Source organism: Tamandua tetradactyla, chromosome 18 (genome assembly GCF_023851605.1).
Source record: "Tamandua tetradactyla isolate mTamTet1 chromosome 18, mTamTet1.pri, whole genome shotgun sequence".
NCBI classification, from domain to species: Eukaryota; Metazoa; Chordata; class Mammalia; order Pilosa; family Myrmecophagidae; genus Tamandua; species Tamandua tetradactyla.
Window position 1 is genome coordinate 65,272,416 of NC_135344.1, and position 13,087 is coordinate 65,285,502.

General features: G+C 36.5%; 1 long non-coding RNA gene across 1 annotated transcript; it reads right to left on the reverse strand.

Annotated features, from left to right (window-relative positions):
* Positions 1–461: 461 nt before the first annotated feature.
* LOC143662686 (uncharacterized) lies at positions 462–7,865 on the reverse strand. Its single transcript, XR_013165542.1, has 3 exons — positions 7,533–7,865; positions 5,242–5,320; positions 462–592 (listed from the first exon to the last, which is right to left on the reverse strand). It is a non-coding gene; the product is annotated as an uncharacterized LOC143662686 (long non-coding RNA).
* Between the last annotated feature and the right edge of the window lie 5,222 nt (positions 7,866–13,087).

A 13,087-nucleotide genomic window follows, 5' to 3' on the forward strand; every position in this document is an offset into this window, starting at 1 on the left:
CACAATTGGATGGCTACAATTTGTTTTCTGTTTGCTGTGCATATATATGCTTAGCAAACAAACCAGTAAGGACTGATATTATTTTATTTCTAAAGATTATATAGACTTTGAATAACTGAAAGATAACATAGATAAGAATGAGCCCACCTACCAAGTCTTTCCCACAGGTGTAACTGATAATGCATGACGTCATATCTCTAGATCCATTGGGTTTAAAGTTAGGGTAGTATTTATAAAGCTCAGATTTATTTCCATTGAAATGATACATGTACAAGATTTAAAAAATTAACTAATAGAGAAGGGATTATAACAAAATTCTGGTTTCTTGCACCACCCTGTTGCCACCCTTCAAGTTTCTTTTCTCACACGCAACTACTTTTAACTATTTCTGAATATAAAACAAATGCTGCATAAGATATGCCCCATGATTCTTGCAAGTAATTTTTTTTCTTTGGAATTTCACGACCTTGGTTCCTTTTCTCACTCTCAATCCAGATTTCCTCTTCTCTCTGTTCCAAGTGTGGGCAGAAGTCCCTCTTTTTCTTTCTCTTCACATAGTTGTGATCGTTTGGTATTTCCCAGTGGCTCTTTGCTAAAAATGAAGAGAAACCAAAGGAGAAACAAGTAAGGAAAATACAAATAGCATAAGAGATGATTTTACAGCATACGGATGTCTAAACCTGAGAGCGTCAGTAACAACAGCAGAGGGAATTACTGAACCCAAATTCTCCAAGTCCGATGTAAACACCCCTACAGTCAAGGATCAAGGCCCAGTTAGGGACAATGTGGTTACATTCTTTACTTTGCAGTTTCCAACCTCCGATGAGGGAGAGCATCTGAGAGCCACCTAGATAAATATTTGGTTCCTTTCAGTGTCCAAAGCCAGCTTTTTCACTCCTTGGTTCAAGCGCAGTTTTCAGAAACTAGTTTCTTTGACTTAATTGCCTATTTTAATCTTAAGGAGACTGCTTTAGGCCTGTTTCACAAACCTTTTTTTTTAGAGTAGAGTTGACTGACACTTTTGAATGTAAATAAATGATCAAATCCTTTGTGGCTCAACATTAATTAGTTTTTCCACTCTTTAAATTCTTAATCAGGTGACTTAGCTCCTCCCTGAGGAAGCTATTTAGCAAACTAAGCAATGTCATTTTCCAAGCTCAGCTTCTAAGTGTAAGTTGACAATAACAGATGGGAAATCCTCTCATATCTCCACAAAGACCAGTATGATGGTAGTAGTGGTTGTAGTGGTGGTGATGGTGGTTGTGTTGGTGATGGTGGTGGTGGTGATGGTGGTAGTGGAGGTATTGGTGTTGGTGGTGATGGTGGTGGTGGTGGTGATAGTTGTGGTAGTAAAGGTGATGGTGGTGGTGGTGGTGATTGTTGTGGTAGTGGAGGTGATGGTGGTGGTGGTGGTGATGGTAGTGGTGGTTGTGGTAGTGGTAGTGGTAGTGGAGGTGATGGTGATAGTGGTAGTGGTGATGGTGTTGGTGGTGTTGGTGATGGTTGTGGTAGTGGAGGTGATGGTGGTGATGATGGTAGTGGTAGTGGTAGTGGCAGTGGTGGTGATGGTTGTGGTAGTGGTAGTGGCAGTGGTGGTGATGGTTATGGTAGTGGAGGTGATAGTGGTGGTAATAGTGGTGGTGGTGGTGATGGTGGTGGTGATGATAGCTGAAATATATAGAATGTTTCTCATATAATCTTAAAATATAAAACACCCTGAACCAAATAAGACATGCCTCCAGGATTTCACCATCATACTGATTACCACATTTGTTCTTTTCATAAACTCCTCTTTAGTAACTTCATGAGGTTTTAGAAAAATGAAGCACTGAGGTAGCCCTGAAATGTCACAGCAAGCAGGAAACTGGTACTCTCCACTTGGTGAGGAAGTCCCCTCCTTGGGTACCTGGTCTCCAACTCAACCATCTCCAATGAAGTGTACTGTTTCTCTCTGACTTTTTAGAGCTACTCCATTAGAACTGATTTGTTTGAAAGCACAAATGCTTCTTAAGCAACTTGTTGGATCAGAAGAGTTCACCTCCCCTAAACAAATGAAGTTTGCAGACATCAGAAAGAAAACAACTCAAGGTTTTGCTTCAGAAAGCATTATTCAGGCAAATTATATTTTTTCCACTTTTAAAATTTTTACTTGCTTTTCAGTTCTGTGGCTCAATTTTACCCCTTTTTATGTGTTTCTGTATTAACTGATAATGAAGATTTCAATCTTTCTTGTATTATATTTTAAACATGGGGAGCCTGGACTAATAGAGAAGTCAGGAAACCTCAGAGATTGGCTTTTAGAAATAGTTGAGTAAAACTGACACAAGGAATTTGGTTCATTCATTCTTGAAACAAAATACTATTATGTATTAACTATGACAGCAACATTGCACGAGATATATTATTTATTTAGGAACACAAATTGAACATTTTGATAGTGAAATTACTTATAAAAGTGAAATATAGAAAATACTTACATATTCAAAATAAGAGAGGTGGCTAAGTAAAAACCATACACCTACTGAATGTGATGCAAAACACTTATGTTATACTGACAAGTTAAAAAGTAGAACACACAATTATATCTATGTGATGATTGTAATTATGCTATATAGATTTGAAGAGAATACAGACAGATTAAAATATTTTCTTTCTAAGCATAATGGATTTGTAAAGAGAATGCCTATTCATTTTTATTACTATTTATGTAATTAAAAAGAAATTAAAAGGGGGAATATAATAAATTTATTGGATATCAACTTATGTAAAGAATAAGAAGATCTAAGACCTGTTTTGCTTCATTCATGCAAAAGTTACATAAAATAAAATTCACCCATTTCAAGTGTACAATTTGATAAGTTTTGACAAATGTAAGCAAAATGTAGCTACTGCCTACAATCATCAGATAGAATATTTCAATTGCTCCGAAAAGTTACCTTTGCCTCTTTTCACTTGTTCACCAAAAGTCATCTTTTTCAGTGCTGGGGAAAAAATTCTAGAATTCCTGGTAGCCAGTTTCCTCATAATTCTCTTGAGAACTTCATCACTGGTTTACCCACTTAATTTAGTGACTAGTTCTTCAATGAATGTAAAATATGGACTTGAAAATTCTGACAAAATTCCTGGAAATATATTTCTTAAATATCAATTTTCTGAAGAAGTGGTCTCCCAAAATTCATAGGTTGCCAATATGTAACATAGGGCTGTATTTGCTTCTAGAGACATTTTTCATTAAACTTAGAGTGACTAAAAAGTTTTGAGACCAAGTTACCACAAAAATGAAAGCCTCCCTCAAAATAGCCCTGACAAACTCATATAGATTCTTTACTAAGATTCTTAAACACCTCTGAATAAAGAACAGTTATGCCACTTTTGTTAATTTAAGAAATTAGCTATCCTTAAAAATGATCAATTCTCAATGGTGACAAATGTCTGTATCTTCTTGACATCAGTTTCTGAGATCTGCCTGGGTCCAAATGCCCCAGCTCCATCTCTTAGTAACTGCACAATCTATTTAGTGTTGTCTGAGAACTCTTGGTTTACTTCAGCTCATGAAGATTTTCTTGCTTTATACACTTGTAAACATCAGAATACATTCTACATTACCAGCCAGACTTTTCTGTGAACTTTTCCATGGACAGCATGTAGTGTAGACTAGTCAACAAGAGGAATGCCTCATGAAATAAAATGTGACATTCCCAGAAAAGGCACTTTTTAAGGACAAATAACAGTAGTTGATGGATACTAAATTCTAAATTCTTCAGGAAGTTTCAAAACTGGATGACCCCTCTACATTCCAGTTTAAGCTACATCAAAATTTTCCTGGTGGCTTGAAAAGATGTAAGAGACAGGTCTTCCAACAAAAATTTCCAGTCCAGAGAGCACAAAGAGTGTGGCTCTGCAGCAGCTAACAGAGCCCATCAACCTCCAACACCTCTCTTTAAGTTTCACAGACAAGAAAAAGTTTCTGCTGTTTCAGAGGTGGAAAGAGCATTTCAGTTGAAGGCTTATCCTAAGATAAACACTTCTCAAGAGTCTTTTGATCATAACAGATTGTAAATCGGTGGGCAAAGTAGTTGTGGAATCCTTTGCATTTTTTTGCTGAATTTGCTGAGTCTGTTATGACAATTAGCACACAATGGGTTGGCTAAAACAATGGGAATTCATTGGCTCAATGGCTTTGAGCTAGGAGAAGTCCAAAAACAAGGTTATCAGAAAGACTATAGTCAATCTTTGGGGTTCCTTGGCTTTCTTGTCACATGGCAATGTCCTCTCCTTTCTTCCCCAGGTTCCTGCTGACTTTCTGTTTCTCCCTGAGAAAGCCTCCAGTAATCTGGATTAAGACCCACTGTCATTTAAATGAACCACACCTTAACTAAAACCACCATCTTCAAGAAGTCCTATTACAATGGGTTCATACCCACAGGGGTGTGGATTAAGAGTAAGAACACGCATATGTTGAGATGCAAAATTTAACCCATCACAGATGATGAAGAAAAAATGCACTGGCTCTATTAGGCCCTGGCTTTTTTCCTCAGATGTCTTTATTCTTAACTAAGGTGAATCTTGCATCTTAAAGTAAAACACAGTTCTGTCCCCAAAAGATGAAGTTTTAATGGTCAGAAAGAGGGGCAAACATAAGCCACTGACATGTACGACCACATGTCAGTAACTGCTGTTGCAAGGCCAACTGCAAAGAATACTCCAGGCTGAGGATCTGTTAAACCCATCAGACAAATAGGTGACTTATCCAGTTTGAAGGATACCTGCTCCTGGGATATCTGCAATTTGAAAGCCTACAGCTTAAAAAAGTTTTATTAATGAAATTTTAGGTATCAGCAACCTAGAACACTTTGGACTTGGGCTAGAATGTGTCCAATTACCACTAATCACCACTACCTCTGTACTTTACTGATTCTCAGTCACTATTATTTGAAAACCACAGCACTGTTTCATGTACCACTGGGAAAAGAGGGAAAATGCTGTAAATTAAACAATAGCAGATCATCTATTGTAAGAAGCAACACAAATAGAGATGATAAAATGTGAAAAAATAATATGCATCTTATGGGATAAAAAACATAGCAAGAGTTTCCCTGTACATCATATTGGGGTCTGCCCTTACACTTTCCCCTTGATAGCTAAGAATTCTATTTCCTTTCCAGTAACTGCATAAAACAAGGATTTAGCTACTTCTGTTTCTATGAAACCATGATTGCTTATGTTCTTTACTGCTTTTACCTAAAGAAATTTCTCTTCTCCAAGTCATTCTCAGCTTCTTTACAAGTATCACATTGTGTTCTTTAGACAAAAGGATGTTCTGTAAAAACAAAGTAAATAACACATGTCATAAGATATTTTTAACTTTTTAAAATATTTTTGAGAAAAGTTTTCTTAATGGCTGCCAAAGTAATAAGAGTATAGAAATTACATTAAGCATGACTAAAATAAACCAGCTGCCATTCAGAAATATGGGTTGCTCTTTAGAGCCTTCCCTTAATCCAGGAACTGAGAGCAAAACAGAAAATTTACTATATTGAGAACTGTGCTCATTTGAATCTGTTATGTTCCCCAGAAAAGCCAGGTTCTTCTAATCCATTCTTGTGAGGGCAGACCTACTGGGGGTAGGACATTTTGATTAGGTTGTTTCATGGAGATGTGACCCACCCAATTCAAGGTGGGTCTTAATCCTTTCCTGGAGCCCTTTATGAGAGAGAAGCTAAGAAAGAAAATACCCTGGGGAGAAGCAAGAAGGATCCACAGGAGCCGAGAGAACCATTTGGGACTAGAAATTGGGAGAGAAATATAGCAGACATTGCCATGTGCTTTCCCATGTGTCAGAGAAACCCCAAATGCAAATTGCCTTTCCTCTGAGAAGGTATCCTCTTGTTGATGCTTTATTTCAGATTTTCATAGCCTTAGAACTGTAAATTTTTAACCTAATAAATCCCTTTCTAAAAGCCAATCCATTTCTGGTATTTTGCATTCTGGAAGTTTTAGCAAACTGAAACAGATTTTGGTACCAGAGAAGTGGGGTGCTGTGATTTGCAAATATTAGAAATGCTGGAACAGCTTTAAAAATTGATAAGGAGAAGATTCTGGAAGAATTGTGAAAAGTGTGGTTGAAAAGGCCTTTAAAAAGACTGTTGGGAGAAATATGAATTCTAAAGATACTTCCAATGAGGCCTTAAGCAGAAATGATAAACGTGCCATTGTAAATTGGAAGGAAGGAGACCCTTGTTTTAAAGTGGCAGAGAATTTGGAACTCTTAAAACATGAGCTGACAGAGTCATTTGGAACCAGAAGCCAGGAGAGATGGACTAGCAAACACTGGCATATGCCTTCCCATGTGACAGAGGAACTCCGAATACTGGCTGCATTTCTTCCGAGAAGGTATCCTCTTGTTGGTGCCTTAATTTGGACATGTTCACAGCCTTAGAACTATAAATTTGCAACCTAATAAATCCTCTCTGAAAAAGCCAAAGGTGTATATTTTATTGAGGTAGCTTTTGCAAACTGAAACAGGAACACACAGAGCATTAATCTCACTGAATTCAGATGTTATGTATGTTGGATGATTAAAAATATCTTTATTAAGTACTGAAAAAACAAGATGAAGTATACATTAGTTGTTTTAATGCATGTACTATGCTTCCTATTGTCATTACTTAGTAAAGAAAAAATGTGGTATGATGAAAGTGAAAACAAAAGAAGGAAAAGAAGGCAGAGAAAGAGAGGACTTTAAGGGGAAAGGGAGGGAAGGGAAAGGAAGGGGAGGGAAAAGAGATTACTATTATTTATTATCATTTTTTTTAGATTATTTTAGTAGAATTATTTGTTATTGTGTTCTTGGAACTCTAAAGTTTTAGGATTTACATTTCTACTTTTATATAACAAAGTAATTTTACATTTTATATATCTGAAATCCCCACAAGATTGTCAGCAGAGGCCATCTTCTTATTTGTATATTCCTAAACTCGGCATGACAGGTCTGGTTGGATTCATTAATGAAGACAGATTAATATGTGTTCTGTTAGGCTTTCTCTTATATCTTATATCTTATTTATGAAAAATCTGTTAAATATTTGTTTAGCCATTAATGAGGTTTTCTTCTTTGCTAGATGTTTTTTAAATATTCATGAACACTTTTTGTTTCTGAGAGCAAGGATAAAATAGTAAACCAGACAGAGAACACTTGAAGAAGAAAGAGAAAGGAAAAGGAGAAATGAGCTCTGATCTGCAAGAAGGATGGAGTAAATTTGAAGGAATTAGTTCTCAGAGTATGTAAAAGAAAGGGATCATGTAAATTATGAATGACTGTATTTTGAGAAGAAGCTAAGCATTAGCTGAAATGAGACCAGAGAAATAATTGAGATCAGGCTTGGGAAAATGATTAAGTAGGGGAAAGATAAAGGAACCAATATTAAGTGAAATTAATGCTAAAAACATTTGATCTGAGAGTCTCAGAGCTGGAAAGACTCAGGTCATGAATCAAACTCTTCATCTCTAAGAGAGGTAATGCAGCACTGTACCTGCACAGGTGCAATTAGAGCTGGGGTACTGTGGTTCTTATGTCAACAGATTGCCACTGAAGAACTGAGCATCATCTGGAAGACAGCCTCCAAACTTCACTGTGTACACAAACCACTGGGGATCTTGTTAAAGTGCAGACTCTAATTCACGAGGTCTGAGGTGGGCCTGAGATTCTTCATTTGTAACAAGCCCCCAGGATAAGCTGAAGTTGCTGGTCCATGATCCACACTTTGAGCTGCACAGATCTAAGCCAGGGTTTGTCAGCATGTGGTCCAAAACACTCAGGTTGGAATTATTATGGTGCTTGTTGAAAAAAAAGGCATGCTCCTGAGCTCCCCAACAAATCTATAGAAATTGTGAGGCAATTAGTAGCTATATTCCAAATTTTCTTTATCAAGTATTACATTTAAAATTATTAAGTATTTCATTTAAAAGCATCTAAGACAAATAACCTAAAGTGTGAATATATATTTATTCCTTTTTTAACCCCATCACTTATATCCCTTTTTTTTATCCTTTTTCTTGGACTCATCACTTGAGAAGTTTAAATGTAAATTACAAATGATGATAGCCATTTGTCTCCTGTGGCCTCTCTTCATCAGTTGATTCCTTGCATCCTCATAACTCGTCCCTGTGCCCCATCCCTTCACTATTTCAATTTCTCAAGAGCAGACACCATGCTTTCTGCCTCAAAATATACTATTCCCAGAGTTAGTGAAGAGAAGCGAAATTCCAGGGCCCCAAATAGCCAATTTCAGATTCTCCACACTAGATTTCATTTCTCCAAATCACTAATATGCAAGATTTGGATACCATAACTCTTGCTGCCCCTAAAATCAGAATGCTCTTCCCAGTCCTTTTACACCTTTTTTATCACCAGTATTTTTATTATTGTCAAATATAATTTTTAGCTGGCTATGTGCCAGCTTGCTATGTGGCAAGCACATTGCTCAATAAAGTCGACATGCACTGTCTTAATTGTTGCTTAACATGTGGAAAAAAACCTTAATTTATTCCTATTTTATAGATGCAGAAAGAAAGGCTTAATATAGTTAAGTAATTTACTCATAGATCACACAATTAGTGGTTAGCTGAGGCCAGATTTGAACTCAGATCTGTTTGACCCAAGAGCTTCAGTTCATAAGCTGATACTTGCCATCATTACTTACCCCAAAAGTGAATTAACTTACTCAGAGCATTCACTTTAAGAAAAAAATCAAACAAATTTTACATTGACAAGGACTCTTTGTTTACAGAAACATATCACTCTTTAGTTTTAGTGCTGTCTTAACAAAATGACATCTATGATTTCAGCCATTTCAGCTAGTGCATGATCTCTAAATTAAAAGATTTACTAAAAACAAAAGCTCTCATCTCTCTCCACACTGATACAGGGTGAGAAGGGCATGTTTATGCTGGTTTATCCAAATGGGCAGCCATTCAAAGGTGTTTCAACTTCCAAATATTTCCAAAAATAAATATGAAGGAGAGATAGAGGCAATGCTGTCACATTTCAAGGGGGAAAAGCATGTAAAAAAAAAAAAAAAGACATTTAGATATGTGTATGTCCATCATTCAAAACTTACCACCTGATAAGTTGGTCTTGAATAGCTTTCCAGGTGGGCACATGCACTAAATGGATGTTTGAACTCTATCAGTGGTTTTTATTAGTGCTAATCCATCAAACATCAGACCTTTATATTTCTTGGATTGTCAGCTCTGATTACAGGATAACAGTTAAATAGCTTCTTTGACAAAATTGCATCCTGGCAGTTACAGCTGAAATCCATTTTCCAATGATCATTTCAAAACCCATTATAATGAAGAAAATTAAGAGAGTGATGTTCGGCTGAGACTATGGATGCTAAATCATTTCTTGCTCTTAGAGATATTCACACTATGTTTACAAAGACAAATATACATAAAAATCCTCATGCCCTCAACAAAAGACGATATGTTTCCCAAATAAATATAAATCTGTTCATGACATGCATGAAAGCATAGTGCTTTCATCCGTATTTCCTTATTTTCACTTAAAAATTAACTAGCAGCTGACAAAGAAGATGTCAAGTTTTTAGATCCCCTCGGGTAGAGAACTAGATTTTTCAATTCTTGTGTTATATTTGCCTTTGAAACATTTTCCACCTTTAAAGAGTAAATCCTGCCTAAATAACTCAAAAGATGTCAAGTCTGTTTGCCACTCTTTCAGGGGCAGAGAAAAAGGCCTGTGGTTAGCTAAATCAGGGAACATTCTTTTAAGAACTTCTTATGTCCTATCTTAAGAAGCCCTGCTGAAATACTGAAAACGAAAGAAACTCACAAGTTAAATATCTCTATAGCAGGATACTCCATAATAGCAAGAAAAAAGAGACAAAAAAATACCCACTTATAAATTAGCACTAATTTTTATTTAAATTTATTTTTTATTATTCTCACCTGGACCAAAGAAATTTATGTTGGGTTTTTAAAATAATTTATTATACACAATCATTCCTGCATCTTCATTGAGTAGCATTAGACTGCAAAGAAGGGTCATGAAAGGACATAATTGTGAATATATATCAAATTGTAATGCCTAAAAACATATACTCAAAAAGCGAAAATAAAAGTTGAGCCTGCCGTATGCCCCAAATGGTATGTAGTGAGTGGGAAAGAATTAAAAGTACCTTTCAGCAACTTTCAAAATCTCTTGAATATGAAAACATACTAGTATGATTTTTCTTCAATATGAAAAATAAACATTTATTTGCTAAGTTGAAAAGTAACACATTAGAAAAGACTATTAAGAACTATATCCATATATATTTTGTATGGAATTTGTTATCTATGAAATTTGCATGCCATCATTTTTAAAGTAATTAAAGCTGGCCATGAGCAAGCTAAAAAACAATAACCTCAGCATATGGGCAGATTCCTAGGACTGATTTTAATTAGAGATATGAGAATTAATAATGATAGTTGTTGAAATTCAATCCAATTTTTTTACTCAATCTATATGATAAAAGTTCAGATAAAAAGTGAAAAATTCAACCAAACAGATTAATATTCTCTCTACACAATGTCTAATAACTGAATGGTCCCAAACCCATCCTGCCAAAATTAATTTCATCCATTTACACAAGGCAAATACATTGTTCCACTCTACTGTTAGTATGTCCTAAGTAGTTCTTAGCAAATTTCATTTCAAATAAAAAGAATATGGTTATGTATAAATTATTGACACACAATGGTACTAAGGATAATGATGTACTGTGGAAGACACGGTCAAATTATAGGCTGTAGATCAAGTCAGGAAATCAAGGCAGAAGACCAGGGCTCAGCAAAGTCAAAGTCTAGGGTTGGGGGTCTCAAGGTGTCAAATACATAATGTGCCTTTCTCTTGCACAAATTCTGAACCAACTAAGAGATAAACTAAGTCAGAGGAATGAAAATAAAAATATCACTTTCATTACTGAGAATTTTTATTACTGAGACTATTTGGAGACACCGCCTTAGGGCTGAGAAGTCAAAGAGCTTGCCAAATCTGCGCGGAGACCTTAAGAAAGTCACTAAAGAGAAAGTTTGGGTGCCAGCTAGCAAGCTGCCTTCCACTGGTCAGTGGTAGAAAAAGACCCAGTAACAGATTAGGTTTGCCAGATCAAGAAATGTGCAGTGAACCAGGAACCTCCTTTCTCCTCCATGGGACAAAAGGTCAGGAGAGTTACCCTAGAGGAATCCGTACACAAGGACACCTGAGAAGTTGGGGACAAGTATGTCCTGCATAATGTTCTGTAGCATTTTTTTCTGTTAACCCATTAGGTTTGACTGTCACGCCTCTGTGCCACCAGGCGTGTAGTTCTTCCCTTCAGAGAGGAAATTAGGGAAGTTCTGCACCATTTCTGTAAGCCTTCTCCCCTCAAACCAGGAATTTTTGTGTGGTTCTTCTTGATGATGCAGGTAATTAGTGCCGATTTTTGCCACCAGAGTTTCTAACATGGATCAGAACCACCACCAATTAATTCTAGGGCCACGCTAAGTCCAAATTTCTCATTGAAAATCATGTCTGGCCACGGGCAGCATAGCTCATCAGAAATTCCGCAAAGAGATTGAATGACAATATCAATATACTCCACTAAAAAAAAAAAAAAAAAAAAAATAGAAAAGCCATAAATTTGAATACAAATTACTTTCCATTGTAAATTTCTTCAAAAGATATTAATGTCTCATTATTAAATCCCCTGACAGGTTAAAGCACAAGGATTCAAAGTCCAAAGTAATTCAAATCCAAAATCAAATTCCCTGGCTTCTGTGAATTAAATGACCAAAGTCATTAAAGTACCAAATAAAATCTTCTTGTTCCTGTACATAAAAGTGCAAAAAAATTACAGGCCAAAGTTCTCATATTAAAGTCCCATAATCCTTATTTCTTAAGTTTCTATTCCTTTCAGTCAGATAAAAGTGCGCTATTCTGAACCAAGGTAAATTTGGGTTTCTCCAGCACCTGCTGCCTGGGCTACTTTCCAATGTGAATATGTGTGATTCCTTCAGGACCCCAGAATTAAAATTGGTTTCTCACGCATCCCACTTTCTAAAAAGTCCAAAAATTTGGCAGACATAGGGAATTATGTTTTCTATAACCAACAGCCACTAAATTAAGAAAATACCAGCCATCTCAACCCTTTTAGAGCAGTTAACCAGGGCAGAATTATGCTTCTAGGACACAACCTTTAACGTTATAAAAGACTACTGAAGACCATCAGTGCATCTGAGGGCAAGAATATGGATGGAGACCATTTTCTTCTCTCAACCTTGCCAAGAAGCCAGGTTTTTCTAGAATTCATAGCCTGAGAAGAAACTCACTTAGGAGAAAGTGCCTTCAGCAGGTTCCTAATGATACAGTGCTTTCCTTATGTGAGAGAAAAAAGTGCTTGGGCATACCATCCCCTCTCTCTCTGGCCATTGTGTTTGACACATCACTGCCTCTCAGCAGACTTTGCAGATCTGCAGTATTAGCAGCCCAAGTCACTCACGGGGTCATATTTGAGATGCCTTATCTTTCCTACCACCATTTCTAAAACCTCAATACCCAGGTCCCCTTTGATTCTGGTGTTTCTGAGGCCTGTATTTAAGAGGGGCTCTTTTGAGTGACACAGCCTTGTCCCTATCTATTTCTCAAGGCTGATAATTGATGCATCAAAATTTGCATTTTTTATGAATGGGTGTATTAAATAATACTCTATTTCCCCCACCTAATTTTTGAATCAATTGAAAGATAGATGAAGGCAACAGGCAGTAATATTAGAATATCTCCTTTTATACTCATAGTGCCCTTGGAGAAGGCATACACACCAATTTAATTGCACTTACTTCCCAAAATTTCAGGCCTATACTACAAGAGCAAGGTCTTATTCATAAAGTTACTGTCATGATGGAGAGAGCTGTTGAGAATGCACCTTTCCAAAGACAGGCAGATCCAAAAGAAGGAAAAAAATATGCCATATATGTCCAGGCCCTTCTTTCAGACTCACCAGCCAGGTCAGTCACTCACTTTCCCTTGGGGCTGAACAGAGAGGAG